This window comes from Leuciscus leuciscus (genome assembly GCF_965113295.1).
Source record: "Leuciscus leuciscus genome assembly, chromosome: 2".
Taxonomy (NCBI): Eukaryota; Metazoa; Chordata; class Actinopteri; order Cypriniformes; family Leuciscidae; genus Leuciscus; species Leuciscus leuciscus.
Window position 1 is genome coordinate 23,882,810 of NC_138726.1, and position 17,567 is coordinate 23,900,376.

Consider the following 17,567-nt stretch of genomic DNA (forward strand, 5'->3'; position numbering starts at 1 on the left):
TCTAGCAGCAGCTTTGGAGAGTCTCCAGCCAAGAAGGCAGCCACGCCTAATTCTGGTTCCCAGGATGGCCGCCTTCACGCTTCCTGAGCTTCTTCATGTTCCTGAGCCTGAGTCTCTTCGTGTCATGCCTGCAAAGCCTGAGTCTCTTCGCGTCATGCCTGCAAAGCCTGAGTCTCTTCGCGTCATGCCTGCAAAGCCTGAGTCTCTTCACATCATGCCTGCAAAGCCTGAGTCTCTTCACGTCGGTCCCGCCGAGCCAGAGCTTCACGTCAGTCCTGCCGATCCTGAGACTGTTCACGTCAGTCCTGCCGATCCTGAGACTGTTCACGTCACGTCTGCAGAGCCAGAGACTGTTCACGTCACGTCTGCCGAGCCAGAGACTTTTCACGTCAAATCTGTTGAACCAGAGACTGTTCACGTCACGCCTGCCGAGCCAGAGACTGTTCACGTCAAATCTGTTGATCCAGAGACTGTTCACGTCACGTCTGCCATTCCAGAGTCAGTTCAAGTCAGGTCCGCCAAGCCAGTGCCTCCGCCCTGGCCACCCGAAGGGTCGTCTCCTCCGCCCTGGCCGCCCGAAGGGTCGTCTCCTCCGCCCTGGCCGCCCGAAGGGTCGTCTCCTCCGCCCTGGCCGCCCGAAGGGTTGTCTCCTCCTCCCTGGCCTCCCTGGCCTCCTGAACCGTCTTCTTCTCCCTGGCCTCCTGAACCGTCTTCTTCTCCCTGGCCGCCTGAAGGGTCGTCTCCTCCCTGGCCTCCTGAACCGTCTGCTCCTCCCTGGCCGCCTGAAGGGTCGTCTCCTCCCTGGCCGCCTGAAGGGTCGTCTCCGCCCTGGCATCCTGCACTGCTTGCTCCGCCCTGGTCGCCTCCACTGCCTGCTCCGCCCTGGTCGCCTCCACTGCCTGCTCCGCCCTGGTCGCCTCCACTGCCTGCTCCGCCCTGGTCGCCTCCACTGTCTGCTCCGCCCTGGTCGCCTCCACTGCCTGCTCCGCCCTGGTCGCCTCCACTGCCTGCTCCGCCCTGGTCGCCTCCACTGCCTGCTGCGCCCTGGTCGCCCGCACTGCCTGCTGCGCCCTGGTCGCCTGCACTGCCTGCTCCGCCCTGGTCGCCTGCACTGCTTGCTCCGCCCTGGTTGCCCGTCCTGCCGCAGTCTCCAGGCCTTCTGCCGCTCCACGGGCCTGGCCCTCCATCCCGCCCCCGGGTCCGCCTCCGCTCCACCACCCTCCTTGACTATTGTTTCCTGGGGAGTGTCTGGAAGCCACTCTTAAGGGGGGGGTTATGTAATGATTCATGTCTGTGTTCCTCTGTCTTGTCCCGTGTTTAGCAGTTCCCTGTTATGTTGATTAGTCTCCCCAGGTGTTTCTGATTAACCACGCCCCCTTGTTATCTTGTTTAGATTGTTTGCCCATGTATTTAAGCCCTGTGTCTAGTCTCAGTCTTTGTGAGTTCTTTTTATTGTATGTTGGCTGTTTGGTTCCTGTGTCCTGTTTCCCGAGTCTGAGTTTGTCTAGTTTTGGATTTATTTAATAAAGTTTGCTGCATGTAGATCCTGCTTCCTCCTATCATTCAACCCAAATGTTACAGCAGCACGTATTGGTATGTTACCAAAATAAGACTGCTGAACACATAAATGGAGCAATTTTACAATGTTTACTCAAGCACTTGAGTCAAGTTCTCTCTTTTTTCTCTCTCTCGCTCTTCCAGTTTTATTTTTTTTCTCTTTCGCTCTTCTTCCAGTTTTAACTTCTAGCAAATATGACACTGATGTTTTTCTTGTAACTTTATACCTTGATTACATCCCAGCGCTTCATGAGAACCGATAATATTCTTCAATTTGCACCCAGCAAGTGTGTATTGATTCTTTTCACACTGCCTTGTTGCTGTGTTATTGAGCAAATCAAAGCTGTAATTTAAGTGTTACCTCTGGAAAACATGGATTGCATTTGAAGAGCATTTGTATCAGAATGGAATAAATTACGGTAAATTGCCTGGCCTGGAAATCAGATGAATGTTGAATTGTAAAATATCGCTTGATTCAAAACCTGTAAAGGTAGGACACAATTAAATGAGCTCTTATTTACCTGTTCATGTGAATATCATTATCAGCAGTGCTGGGCTGATCTGCGGTCACTACACATTAAGTTCACACCCTTTAATTGAGGATAAATGATGTTTAGAGAACATTTGAAAAGACAAAAGACGCAATGGACAAAACACTTGCAATAAACACTTTTTTGGGGGATTTTCAAATGCTTGTGAGAGCATTTTAAAGAAGATTATTGGTTTGGTGCAGAGATGTGATATTGAAAGAAACGCAGCAATGATTGCAGCCAAGGAAAAGACGAGAAAGACAGTGTTGCCCCAGGCTTTGTCAAAGGACTCAATGTCTTGTATTGCCTAAGAGCCCTCCCACACGCACCTTAGGGAGCATATTACTGTTTGAATCAGTCTGTGGAACATCTTAGCTGCTCAGTGGACGTTCTGATTCAGTGCCTGTTCTCACATGTTCTCAAACCAGAACATGTTCACCCCTCTCTGTCCCCCTGTTGGGATCACTGCAGGAGGGTTGCATTTGAAGATTCTTCTTTATATGGGCATACTTGTCAAAAAGGTCACTGTATGTGTGCTTGTTGTTGTTTTTTTCTTTTCTTTTTTTCTTTCTTTAACATTTTCACTTCAGTCCATGAGAGATTTGTTTCAGAAGGCTTATATGTAAAAAAAAAAAAAAAAAATACAGCATGTTTTTATATATTTACTGATAATTATGCTCCATATACTATCCCCCTGATATCTTGAAGTTTCTTTTCAGCAGGTTTGATGAAGCACTGATTTGATACTTAAAGCTGATTGGCCTGAAAGGTTTCCTCTGATATTGATTGGTTATAGGCCTATAAATTTAGCCTCTCTTAAACCTTTATCTGATGCATTTTGGACCAAATCTAATAGTACTGTGTCACTTGAATATCCATCTATATCTAATTGATAAGTTCAGTAATGATACATACAATTTGGGGTCTGTAATTATATATATATTTTTCCTTTCTTTCTTTTTTTGTCTTTTGCCCAGCTGGTGAGATAATCATAGCCATGCAGCCCTTCTTTGTTTGTACACTTCACACTTCACACTTCTCCAGACTGTGATCTTGACAGAGAGGAGCCCCTCCCCTCCCTCACACTGAACCACTGGAGCTTATAGTGTACAACACATGGCCTGTTGCAGGATGTTAAGTAGGTTAAGAACTACCACTCACCTAACAGAGGAAAACACTCTCCCTTAGGCCCTTGATATGAAATACCTTTCTGATATTTGTGTTCTCAACACAAGCCATTAATCTCAATGCAGTGGTATATATCAGTATTTCAACAATTTGGCTTGTTTAAGAATTTTGTTATTTCAGCAGTTTAAAATATACCCACAATAGCATTAACTTGGATAAACGTAGATGTAAAATGTAATTGCTTTTGAAGGGATTTATCCAGTAATGCATCTCAGAGGACCGTTCGCAGTTTCACCAGTGGCACTGGCGCACTCTGAGATAATATAAAATGAATGGCAATTAATAGGGATGTGCACTTCAGAGCAGAGGCCCATGACTGCACATCCCTGCATACTCTCTCAGGGACATTTAGCGTTCAGCACTAGGAAACACACTGCAGCGAGCTCTTAATGTAGTCTTTGAGCTTTTCATGTCTTATGTGCTGCGTTTTTTCAATCAGGGAGAATGAGGAGGGGGATGTAGAAGTAGATTACCACTGACAACTGTGACTGCAGAAAAAGAGAGAGGGAGAGAGAGAGCAAATCAGTCTTTCGTCTGACCGGCATTTAGAATAACTGATGTGATGTGGGGATTTGAAAATGAAAGAAAGAAAATGTGACAGCACTCTTCACAGAGATAGGAATGGATTGAAATAGAGGGAAAAAGACAGGAGAGACGGTGGGGAAAAAAACAAAACAAAATACCTCTGCGCAACGAAGCCGGTTTGTCACTTAGTCACACTCGCTGCCCGTGAGGTACTGCTGAAAGAGATCTGGCCAGGCATCTCTTCTGAGTACATAAACAATTGAAATTTTTTCGCGTACCATCCTTGTATTCCAAAGCCGAAACCAGATGCATGCGAGTCTCATCTGTGCTGATATATTACAGCTATTTTAAATATGTCTTCCATCAAATCCCTTGCTGCTGTGTATTTGATGACGATTACACTTTCAGTACGAATGTAGGTGTGTTGTAAAAGATAATGTCACATTTGGGTGTTAAATTTGAGCTCTGTAAGCCGTGAACATGAAGCAGTCAGCAGGGCTCTATGTTAGGTCCCCTGCATTAGCTATGTACAGAAAGCAGCCTGAACCCCTGCAGGAAACCCACCCTTTACACTATGTACAGAACATTGCATTCATCAGCACGTTTATTTCACAGACAGATGAGTCCTGTGTTATCAGTTCACTGCATCCTTTCTCTGTTTCCAAAGGAAAAATCATAATAGTTTTGTCACACTACCACCATTTCACCCCTAGTCTCTTGTTGTACAATCTGGATTTTGCTTTGTATTTGATATAACCTGAAAGAGACAGCCCAGAGAAGCGTAACATTTCTCCTTTTTGTCTTTTTAAGGTTGTTTTCCTCTGAGAGGAACCATCCAACAGATTTTTACTAAAATCTGACAAGTGCACACCAATACATGCTTTGAAAGATGGCTCAAACAAAGATTTTGGTGTATGGTTAAAAGGGGTTTGATCCTGTAGTTCAAACAGCCAGGCATTATCAACACCAAGGTCAAGGTTTTGATTCCCAGGGAATGTACTAATGCACTTATGAAATGTATACCTTAAATACAATATACATACACTTTAGATAAAAATGTTTTCCAGATAAATACAATGTCATTTTAATATGTAGTATGTGTTGTTTAGTAACTTTGCAACTATATGTCAACTAACTTTCATTGAAGTATAAGTAGACTGTCTGTTTAATATCTCCTCCAACAGACACTCTACTGACTATAAGTAATTTTGCAACTTCATGTCAACTTAATCTAACCCTAACCCTACCAGTCTATTAATACTTAACTAACACTCTAATGAGAGTTAGTAGACATGTAGGTGCAGCGTTACTTAGTCAACAGAATGTGTTAAAGGGACCATCAAAATAAAGTGAAACCAAAGTAATTAATGTTGTTGCTTTCAAAAACGTATACATTTTATGTGAAATAAATATATTAGATCTCTCTGAACATTATTCTATTCAAGAGTTTGGGGTCAGTATGAATTTGCATTCAATTCAATTCAGTAAGGATGCATTCAAATTGATCAAAAGTGATAAAAACACTTGTTTGCTAGAAAATATTTCTGTTTCAAATAAATGCTGTTCTTTTGAAATGTACACATTCTACTAACTATAAGTAACATATAAACTAATTATCATTAGAGTATTAGTAGACTGTAGTAGACTGTTAGGTTAGGGTTAGTGTCACAAACTGCTCCGAGACAAGAAGGTTGAGGATCCAAATGCAGTATTTATTGAACAGAATAATCCAAAGACGTAATCCAGAGTACTGGCAAGGACAAACACAGGCAGGCAGTCCATACAAACAAACACAACAAGGCAGGGTACACGGGCAAAAGAGTAATCCACGGAACAGGCAAGAAATCCAAAACCAAGAGACATGACACCAGGGACAATGCTCGGAATTGCAGTGTAACACTAAACAAGACTTCACAGATAATGAATGAGAAAACCAGGCTTATAGGGGGTGAGCTAAACAAGATAATGAGACACAGGTGAATGTGATAATGGATGAAGAGTAGTTGTGAGGGAATGTACTTTCAAGGGCACTCCAGCTGGTGACCGTTACAGTTAGCTGTTAGGTTTTGGGTAATAAAGTTGACATGTAGTTACAACGCTATTTATTATCAGTTGTGTAGAGGATATGTTTAGTTTCATTGTGGTTTATTTTCCCTGTTCCTGTTTGCCTGCATTCTCATTCATTATTTCATTCATTATTTGTTGTCATGGTTACTGATTGCTTTGTGTACCTGTTTATTGTTCAGTTTGTTTTCTCATGTGTATTTAAGCCCTCTGTTTAGTTCTACTCATTGTCCTCATTGATTATGTCAACAGCAGACACTGGGCAGAGCTCTGGGATGACAGTGGACACTGGGTGGAGCTCTGGGAATGGAACGAGCACTAGGCGGAGCTATGGGACTGGAACGGGCACTGGGCTGAGCTCAGGGACTGGAGCGGACTCAGATACTGGAGCATACTTGGGGACTTGAGCCTTCATTGGACTCTGGTCAGGGGCTGGAGCCATCAATGGATTCTGGTCAGGGGCTGGAGCCTTCACTGGACTCTGGTCGGGGGCTAGAACCATTACTGGACTCTGGAAAGGGGATGGAGCCTTCACTGGATTCTGGACAGGGGCTGGAGCCTTCACAGGCATGGCGGCCATCTTGGCTGAAGAGTCTCTGGCTTGGCAGGCATGACGTGAAGAGCCTCTGGCATGGCAGGCATAACGTGAAGAGCCTCTGGCTTGGCAGGCATAACGTGAAGAGCCTCTGGCTTTGGCAGGCATGACGTGAAGTGTATCTGGCTTGGCAGGCATGACGTGAAGAGACTCTGGCTTGGCAGGCATGGCGTGAACAGGCTCAATCTTCCCTCACATTACCGCATCTCAGAATCTGGTGTTGACAAGGTGCCTCCTCCTCCTCCGGATGTCACTGATGAAGAGCTCATCTACCAGGTCCAAACCATTCTTGACTCCTGACGACGGGGCGGCCGTCTGGAATATCTGAGTTACTGAGAGGGGTATGTCCCCGAAGAACGATCATGGGTCACCCTGGATGATATCCTGGATCCATCCCTACTCACCCAGTTCCACAATGAACACCCTAACTGTCCAGCTCCCTGTCCAGTTCGAGGTCGTCCCCTTCGTCACACCTTGCGGTCATCGGGAGCCTGCCCATGGAGGAAAGGGTACTGTCACAGGATCAGTCACAATAACAGCCACACATCAACACCAGATTAACTAGCTCCACCCATCCGATCACAATCCCCTGATTACTGATTCACTCGTCACCCGCACTATATATGCAGTCACCATCCTCCCTCCAAATGTCTGATCTTGTCTGCTCCATGGACCCTTACCTGACTCCTTTCCTGTTAAACTTACCTGCTACCGCCACTGTCCAGTTCTAGTATTCAGTCTCCGGTACCTGCCTTCTGTCTTCTGTCTTCAGCCACCACCCTTTATCTCGTCTGAGTCCTGTTCTGCCAGCCGCTTCTGCAACACATCAAGATATCTACAAACTATCTCTGACTCTCTCCTGCTTATGCTTCCGATTCCTGCAAATAAAACACCAGTGTTTTGCTACTCACCTGTGTTGTCTCCTTCTGTATTATGACAGCAAGAGGACCCCTCCAGAAAAAAAAAATGGCTACTCAAATTCCATAAACATCATCCCCGAAATGGAAATGAATGGCCTACTGTAAATAAGCCATTATAATCTCTCTTAATTGATTATATAGTATAAAAGAGCTGCTTGAGTATAATGATGAGGCTGATGAAATATGAGGCTGCTTTCTCTGTTTTTTTCAGGACTTATTCTTTGTTTACATGTGTAGAATTTTTGTGAACCAAGAATGCCATTAATTATGGATAGTTAAATATTCAAAACTTTCAGCGCTGCATATAACCAGTTATTTCTATTGATCTGAGAACCTTGGCAGAAAAACCAAGGACTCGAAAAGGCATTCAATCAATGTGTAAATGCATAACAGACACACACTTAGAGTATGTGTGTATCCAAGTTTTTTCCTGGCCCCTGCAATGTCACTTATCGTGGAAAAGTATTTTTATTTATTTTTTCAACACTGTGTGGGCAAGTTTATCTCCATTCCAGTCATCAGGTCAGGTGTTGTATCTCTCTCTCTCTCTCTCTCTCTCTCTCTCTCTCTCAACTCTCTCTCTCTCTCTCTCTCTCTCTCTCTCTCTCTCTCTCTCTCTCTCTCTCTCTCTCTCTCTCTCTCTCTCTCTCTCTCTCTCTCTCTCTCTCTCTCTCTCTCTCTCTCCCTCTCTCTGTCTTTTATAGGATTTTGAACACCTAAATCAAACCTTGCTCAAGGATGCCTTCGTAGCACATTGCCACATTAAGTTGCCGTGTGTGTTTGCAGTGTATGCTTTAAACAGTTCACAACAGGAGAAGAGGAGTAAAAAACAACAACAATGTTTTAGTCATCACCACCCAACACTCTGCAGTCGAACATTTACTGTATTCTTTGAAGGTCACCGGTTAGCATTTGGATGAACTAACCACACAGAAACACTATACAGAGAGATACATGACTAGTTTGAGTTGACAAAACAGTTTAGGAAAACGGTTGAGGAAACCCTCATCAATGAAAATACAGACATATGTCACACGTGTGCAGCTTCAGCTCATTGTTATGCCTGAGCTACTTTACAGGTTCTCCTCTAATAAGTTTACTTTCTCACATGAAGAATGACCAAACGGTTTCCCATAGCCAAACCGATTATTCATCAGTGATATCTCCAAGTTAGGGCATCAGAGGCTTATTAAATTAAGCAGATTATGACTTTTGAGACATCTCTGCATGGTCTGGGCCAGCAAACCTGATATGTCTCCCGAACAGATGAAATGAAAGTGGCATGGTCTGGATTTTAATATAGTCTGCAAGGGTAACTCCAAGGCACAGAATCAAGCTTTGAATGTATAAATGGATTTCAACCAACCCCCAAGAACGCTCAAATAATCTTAATTTTGCCTGTTTGAGTCGTGTTTTTTTTTTGTTTTTGTTTTTTTAATGCATGAAGCTAGATCTTTAAAAAATAAATAAAGCAGAGGCTCTGTTCTTTCTTTTGCATGTTCAGATATTCATACAACAAAATATTCTAAAAGATTTGTGAAAATTATCAAAAATAAAAAAGAAAGCTGGTGGAGAAAGAGTTAAATGCAAGAGTCATAGTCTCCTTCTCTCTGTCTAATTACATGCACCGTGGATTGCACGGCTTCAGGAAAGGTTGCCTTTAGCCATGACACCCGAGAGGTTACTTCTTTATTCTTTTACTCCCCCCCCCATTCCATTTCCTCCTAATTTCTTTCCTGCCCAACAGCTTTCTCGCCTATATAACGACATATTAATGTCATTAAATTAATTAGCAGGTGGGCCGTTCTGAGATTTAAAGGAAAATTAATTGCTAAAGTGGCTAGCCTTAATGTCTTAACTTTTTCCACTCCCAGAAGTCTTAATGTGTAAACTAAAAAAAAAAAAAAAAAAAATCCTGAGAAAGGACTTTTTCTCACCTCTCCAAGGCAGAGGTTACATAAAAGGACTAAAAGCCAAGAAAGTCGAAATTGTGAAAATAAAAATGCACTAACACCTCTATCCTCAGAGAACACTGAGAAAACATAAGCTTTAAAAAGGCCAGGTTTAAGCTGAACATTTTTTTTTCCAAATACAAGGAGAAAACAGAAAACAGCTTATAAATCTATCCATTATAAAATTATGTTTCTTTGAAAATGCTGAAGGTTTTCTGTGATTGGTAGGTAGGGTTAGAGAATAGAATATACAGTTTGTACAGTATAAAAATCATTATGTCTGAAGTCCCCATTATGTGTGTGTGTGTGTGTGTGTGTGTGTGTGTGTGTGTGTGTGTGTGTGTGTGTGTGTGTGTGTGTGTGTGTGTGTGTGTGTGTGTGTGTGTGTGTGTGTGTCAACAAAAGGAGTTGATATTTAAAGAATAAAATGAGACAGAGGAAAGGGTATCTATTTAAGGTAACGCTAGGGAATAGTGTCTGTACAAAAAACATTTCATAAAATATATTTATATGTCTTGAACAGGGCACTGCCAACCCACTGGAGACATCACTGTTTTCTCCAGAGTGCCTATATATACAGTATATATATATAAATGAACTAAATTAATAACTTTTTACAAACAAAAATGAACCACCACTGAACTTAAGCTAGACTATGATGCTATTTTCTTCTAGATCTGCTGTACAGCAGAAACAAACTTTGTTGTATTATTTTCCTGTTATCACTGCAAAGCTGCTTTGAAACAATATTGTAAAAAGCGCTATATAAATAAAGGTGACTTGACTTGAGATCTGAACTGAATGTGTGAAAACAGATGACATTGTGTCCCTCAAGATTATTAACGATTCTCAAACTGCTACATATACTAATACTCAATACTTTTTAAATAGTATATTGCTATGCATTTATAATGCATTTAAATATGAATGAATATAAAATAAGTCTATGCTTTAATATGTATTAGTTTTATGTCTTAATATATTTTGAAGGACCACAATTTTTTTCACAGGACGCCAATGACTATTAAAACTGTAAAGATGTATTTACGGGGGGGGGGGGGGGGATCTGAGCCATTTCATGGTCTTTGACTCTGAAATGAAGGTTCAAGGTCATTGTGTGGTGCCGAAGCTATTAGCTTGTAAAATGAAGCAAGCGCTGCACTGCGATCATCTACACGTTCACACACAAACAGATGGCTGAGTTTCCCATTAAACAGACATGAGATAATCTTCTCAGCTTGACCATGGAGCAATCATATGGGACTCCACCAAATGGAGCCATTGTACAAACTGTGCCTGGTGGAGGGAAATTAAACAATTAAAGCAAGCGAGGAAGCCCTGATGTGTGATTTGTTGTTTATGTGTGTGTGTATGTTTAAGCATGACTCTCTGTGTGGTATTGTGCCATAATTACCAACCACATCGGTGAGACGTTCTTGTCACAATTGTGACAAAAGACTGTCATGTTCTACATTCAAAAGCACGACCAGATGACAGAGAAATTACAAGAACACACACCCTGCGATGACACGCACAAACAAAAGGCTAATTCACCAACACCCTCATCTTCCCTCTCACAATCTAACATTGGTATGCTCAATATGCACATAAAAGAAAGTCTACCTTCTTTGATTAGACCCATTACCCTGGTTTACATGACTGGTCTGAATGGAAAGGCAGTGGAGGCTGCAATTCGTAATTTTCCAGTTCAAGAGTCCATCTACTGCACAATAATAATCTGTGGTTTGTAATGGGTAAATGAAGAATGTCAGAGTGGAATTAAGGAGACCTGGGAAGTGTGAGTTATGGACAGTCACGGGGGTGCGGATCGTTCCCCGCTGTTACAGAAGGGTGGCACTATGGATATTACTGAAACTCCCTTAGAACTACTGGTAAATGACCAGAAAATGCACATATTGGCTCTAGTTAATTTCTTTTTTGAGTGTGTGAATGTGTTGCATGTTTTATAAATGGTTAGACTAAGATGTGTAGTTGCCCTTTGTGAAAAAGAAGCACACTTCAAGCATACTTTTAAAATGAGTGTTATTAATTACAGAATTAATTTAAAATAATATAAGTGCAAACTGAATGCAATGTTTTCGGACACTTAACTGCATGTTATTTACAATTGAATGAAAGTGTACATAGTAGGACCTAAGTACATATTTATATCTTTGTGCATGTATACATGTGTGTATTTGTATTTGTTTTGTTTCTTGTGATGATTGTGTTTGTGTTTTTATTTTGGATGTTTTTATTTGATGTGAAAGCCTAACCAGGGACGCGGGACGCAAACTAGCTTCACGCTATATGCCCTATGTACACAGCATCGGTTGTCTATATGTGTAACAATGCCTAGTGTATTGTCCCTATTAAATAAACAAAAAAATTAAAAGAAAAAATAATTCTAATTTCATAATCGCATATGGTTAAAGGGTACAGCTGAATGTACTAACAAGTATTTATGGTAAACTACTATACTGTCATGTAATTTATATTGAAATGTCTATGCCATGTTTTTAAATATATTTGTAATAAAAAAAATAAAAAAACATACTAATGTCAGGTATATTCTGTTATAATTTTCTTATTATGATATTAGCTTCGTTCTGTTTCTGGTTCCTGTTATCATCAATGTCTTCATTAGTTGACCTTGGTTGCGTCTCAATTGACTCCCTAGCTTCCTAGGTTGTGAACTAGTATATTGCAAATTCAGGCACTGGTAAGGACAGTAAGGACGCTGGCTCACTATACATTGGGACACTGATGACTCTATTTCCGGCGACACAACATATTCCTAAGTGTAAACATCACTACTGGACTGTTATTTATTGACAACAGCCGAACTGAATATATTATTTGTAATGTTATTTAAAGTACATTATTATAAATAATTTGCTTGTTACATATATGTGCAACATTTCAACTGTAATTTTCTAGCAATGTATGTTTATGCTGACATATAATTAAATAAAGGTTTGTATAAAAAAAAACATTAAAAAAACAAAAAACATAAATGCTCCCAGGCTTTCACAGTTTCAGTGCACTGCAGGATTTAGTGATTCAGATGCCTCAACACCTGTGAAGAGATGACTCCAGCTCCAGCGAGGACTTCAGATGACACAAACTCTGAATCAACATGCACCAATGTTTTTTTTGTTTTGTTTTTCTATATATTGACATCATGTTCACATACAACTTGTAATAATTTCTTAATTGCATGATTTGTATTATCTTAGAACTTTACATTCATTACATGCACTCAGTCACCTCTGAAAACAGATTACTCTAAATTGTAATGTAGACACATTAATCTTCTGTAAAGCAGCTTTGAAATAATATGTATTGTGAAAAGCACTATACAAATAAATGTGAATTGAATTTAATTAAATATAGGGGCTGTTTACACGACAATGGCGTTTTTGGGTACCTGATAACACAAACTTTTGAAAACAGGTTTCAAATTGCAAGTTTTTGAAAACTGTCTCCATGTAAACGTGTAGGCCTAAGCATTTTTAGTTGTTTTCACGGTTCCATGTGAATAGGGATTGTTTTGACAACATTGTCATCTGAATGCAGAAAACTCAAAGGAAAAAAACTTCTCAGTTTTAAGCATATCGTTGTTGTGTAAACGTAACCTAAGACAGCCCTTAAAATGGCGACTGCCTGATCAGTGCCCAGACTACTGAACTAGGGAGATGATTGACACACCGCTAATTTTCTAGTGTGTGTGTGTGTGTGTGTGTGTGTGTCTGTTTGTTACCATAGTAATGTTTTATGTTCACCTGTCCCTTGCAATTTACTCATTTAGTCCTGTGTATGTATATCCGTTTAATTCAGCTACTTGTCGGTTATTGTCTGTTATGGTGCTCTATGCTTTTGTTTTCTTTATATTATTTAGAAGTTTAGTTTAGTAAATAAAGTAAAATAGCCTCTGTTTTCTCTGTGCCTGCACTCCGTGACAACTACTGTTAAAATTACAATAACTATTTTTAAATGTGTATGTTACTCCACACGTAAAAATAAGTTTACTTCTTTAAAGCACAACAAGAAATATTAAAACCTAAGGTTGCACTTTATTTAAGGTGTCCTTATTACAGTGTAATTATGCATTTATGTACTGATTAATATTAATTAACTAAATGTGGTTACTATAGGGATGTGTTCGTAAGGAACACGCACAAACTAAAAATATTTTAAACAGTCTTTAATGATGAATGCAGCAAATCATTAGAAGAACACACGGAAATAAACAACACATTACATAAAGCCAATATCCGACAGAGGACTGAAATGAACAGGGAGTAGGCCTATATTTGCAGGCAATAACAATTAACTAAATAAGACACAGCTGATAATTATAAGTCACCACAGAAACAAACAGGGACATAATCAGTACATGTAGCATACTGTATGTAACAAGGACACTGTAAAATAAAGTGTTACCAAACATAATGATTTTACAGTATACTTCAAATAAAAACGTTTAATTTGACATCGAAAAAACTGCACTTTTTAAATGTGTACTTAATGTTAAGAAATAATCATGAAAATGTATGGTTACTTAATTTCATTAATATTATATTATCTCCAAGTACAGATTTAAAAAATCTACTTTTAAGATTTTAACTACACTACAAGTGCACATTCAATTCAATTAAGCACACTTCATTTTCACAAAGGGGTGTTATCCAGCCCTCATAATGACCCAGTCAGTTTTAGTAATCTTAATTGCGTCTCATTCAATCAGTTTTAAAAGCACCACCTTTGACTGCAAACAATGATTTAACTCATTCCCACAATCTTTTGTCCATGAAACATTTTAAAGGAGTTTAAGTTATTTAGAATGGAGGAACAATACTCAAATCTCTTCAGTGATAGATAGTTTTATTATCTCTGCATTTGCCTTTTTGTTACTCAATCTTTCCATATGTCCATGTCAATATTGAAGTCAGTCATGATTTTTTTTACCGCTCTCTCGTCTCCATCTGTGCTCTCACTACATGCTTCAACAGAGACAGCCAATCAGCAGTCACAGATCTCCTTGATGAATTCCAGTAGTCTTGAATGTCACTAAGGGACCATGACACAAGCTAGCTTTTTTTCATCTGGCTCCACTTTTACATAAAGGTCAAGCTTACACAAGAATTATTCAGACGACCTTTCTGGATCTTAAATTAAAACTCTCAAATGGAGATGGAGGAGAACAGTGAACTAAAGGGTAGTTACACCATTTTGCAGTGTTTTAGAGAGTTTCCTCTTGGGACTTGGGTCTGAGGTAAAAAGAAGTGGTAAGTATTTGAGGTTCTTACCCGGTTTCTCTCAAGACTGAAAAAAAGTTTTAAAAAAGTCTGAAAAGAAGAGTGTGGCAAGCAGGACGAGGCTGAGGGCTGTGGGGAAACACCTGTGAGACGAACCGGTCTCGTATTTCTCACGGAGGAACGGAAGCATAAAAGGAGGAGCAACAACAGTAGAGATCGAAAGAGGCCAGGCCTGGATTTTATTTGATGTTTATGTTTTATTTGATGTGACAGCAGTCGTCCGTGAGGGGCTGCTGTCTTTTACTTTAGTTTTGTATTTATTTTATTTTTGCTATTAAAATGTGTTGAATGTTCGCCGGTTCCCGCCTCTTTCTTCCTATAACATTTAGCCGCGTTACAAAGAGGAAAATAGAATCAGTGTGGACCAAAATCCTGATTCTGTTGCATATTTAACTATATTTTTCATGTTGTAAGATTCATGTTGCAGATTTGTCAGATGTTTGTCTGAAATACGATGGGATCATCACTCTCACCTCTATGGCTGGGTGAAGTCCCAGCTGGCTATTTGAGGTGATGGCCAACACTCGCGCATTACAAGTCCTACCTACTGAGCTTTGTGGTGTCGGCCCAAGGTGCTTTCTTCAGGTCATCAGGTGGGTACTCTCCTTCAACAGTGTTTTTTCAATTAGCCCACAACACCTCCAGAGGGCTTGACAGTTAACACCAGCGTCCTGGGGCAGCCCCCTCAGCCCCTTGGGCTCCACAGCCAGTGCTCTTTTATGTTCCCTCCCTACGCGGTGGGTTGTTCCATCGCTCGCAGCGCTTCAGCCACAGCCATCTCGATGCTGTCTCTGCTCTTCTTGTGATATTCGCCACGAGCCATCTCCTGCTGGGACCTCTTATTCCAAGTCTGGACAGGGCGCTCCAAAGTGAAAGCCCAGGAAATCCTCGGTAGCCTACTTCCACTGGCAAGTTCCATGCCCACCATCCCACCTGTTGGCACTGTTGGGTGGGTGGTTGGTACTTCCCAAGCTTTCTCTCTCTTCTATCTTCTCCTCCCATGGCACAGTCAGTTCAAGCAGCACCACCTGTTTTGTTGCTCTGGCCCACAGAACTATGTCTGGTCTGAGAGTTGAGGTAGTGATCTCCTCTGGAAACTTGAGCTGTCTCCGGAGGTCAACTCTCATGGCCCAGTCAGTAGCCGATGTCAGGATTCCTGCGCCAGCTGATGTCCCGCTAGAGCTCTCCCCTGCTCTAACAAACCTGATCAAATGGGTTGCTTTCATCTTCGTGCTGTCCTGGGTCTTCCTTCTCTCTTCCTCCAGGCCTGTAGCCTGGAGGATGGAGGCAAGTGTCTGGTCATGCCTCCATCTGAACTTGCCATCAGCCAGGCTAGCCTGGCATGATGACAACACATATTCAAGGCTTGCCAGTTTCCCACACAGCGTGCAGTCTGGGCTCTCAGCCAGCCCCCAATGATGAAGGTTCACTGGTGTTGGTAGGACATCGTATGTGGAGCACAGTAGGAATTTTATCCTCTTCTCCTCCATGCCCCACATATCCCTCCACCCCAACAATCTTCCTTGGACACCACCCCAACATGTCTACCTCCCCTGGTTTTTCATGGCTGCTGCCCTCGCTTGCCTATCCTCCTCCTCCACCATACGGAGCTCTTCCTGGACTAGGCTGCAGTGACCTTTGGCATTAGCATCCCTCCACCTAGCTCTGGTTATAACTCCTAGGCCCAGCCTGCCTTGGTTGACCATCCCCATGATGTCTTTGTGGCGTAGCCTTGTCTCTGCGTCTGCCACAGCCCTGCTTGCTGACCATTTCCATCCTGTGCGGATGGTGATATCTGCTTGGCGGGCCAATTGGTCACTACTGTCACGAAGCATTATCACCTGCCGGGCTTTGGCCACCTTAAACTCTTCAACCACAGATGTTAATGGCAGCTGTAACTTGCTTCCTGAGCTGTACAGGCCGATTGAAGAAAGGCTTTTGGGGACTGACAGCCATCTGCGAAGGAAGGTGTTGATCCTCCTTTCCAAGGCTTCAACTGTTGTTAACGGCACTTCATACATGAACAGTGGCCAAATAAGTCTTGGGAGCACACCATGCTGGTAGCCCCAGAGTTTGAATCTTCCAGGTAGCCCACTTCTATCCAAGGCTCGCATTAAAGGGGACCTATTATGCCCCTTTTCACAAGATGTAAAATAAGTCTCTGATGTCCCCAGAGTGTGTATGTGAAGTTTTAGCTCAACATACCCAACAGATAATTTTTTACAGCATGTTTAAATTGTCACTTTTTGGTGCTCAGAAAAACACGCTGTTTTAGTGTGTGCCCTTTAAATGCAAATAAGCTGCTGCTGCACGGCACAGGGGGCGGAGCTTCATGAGCTCGTGCTCAGTCTGTCTCAGGACAATATCACCTCATGGAATGATAATAATATCAGAAACTCTCAGTAACGGTGTTCATTTCGACCCGGAGTCGGACAATAATGCCTACAGAGTCAGAGTGCTGTATGGAGATGCAACAGGTATAGTTTAGTTTAATTACGGTTATAACGTATTTGTCATCTGCTTGTATGTATCCACTATTAATAGCCTACAAGTCTGCTGTTTCGGACCAGGTCCGAATGATGATCAAAAATATACTGATGAGTTTAATAACGTTTATTGTACATCACACAAAAGATGAAGCGTCAGTTTTACTCCAGAAAATCACTGTAAGAGCTTAGTAAACACAGTATAAGAAGTGCGTAAGTACATAAACGAATTTCGGTAGAGTTGAGGGAGCATTTTCTTTGAAATAAAAATAATTCCACCTCGTCTTCAGCGGCTGCCTCAGATTTCGGGATTAAATAGAGAGAGAGCTATGTGGATTAATACATCCAGCCACACAACACCTACAACGCTTGGGAGACATTCTCGTCAGTGCAGCAATGGCGGATGTGTTCAACTCACTGTGAACTCGA

General features: G+C 41.6%; 1 protein-coding gene across 1 annotated transcript in view; it reads right to left on the reverse strand.

Moving 5' to 3' along the window:
• The window catches only part of LOC309485850 (uncharacterized protein), a 417,529-nt gene that overhangs the window by 113,218 nt on the left and 286,744 nt on the right, over positions 1-17,567 (reverse strand). The gene's annotated exons all lie outside the window — the stretch shown is intronic.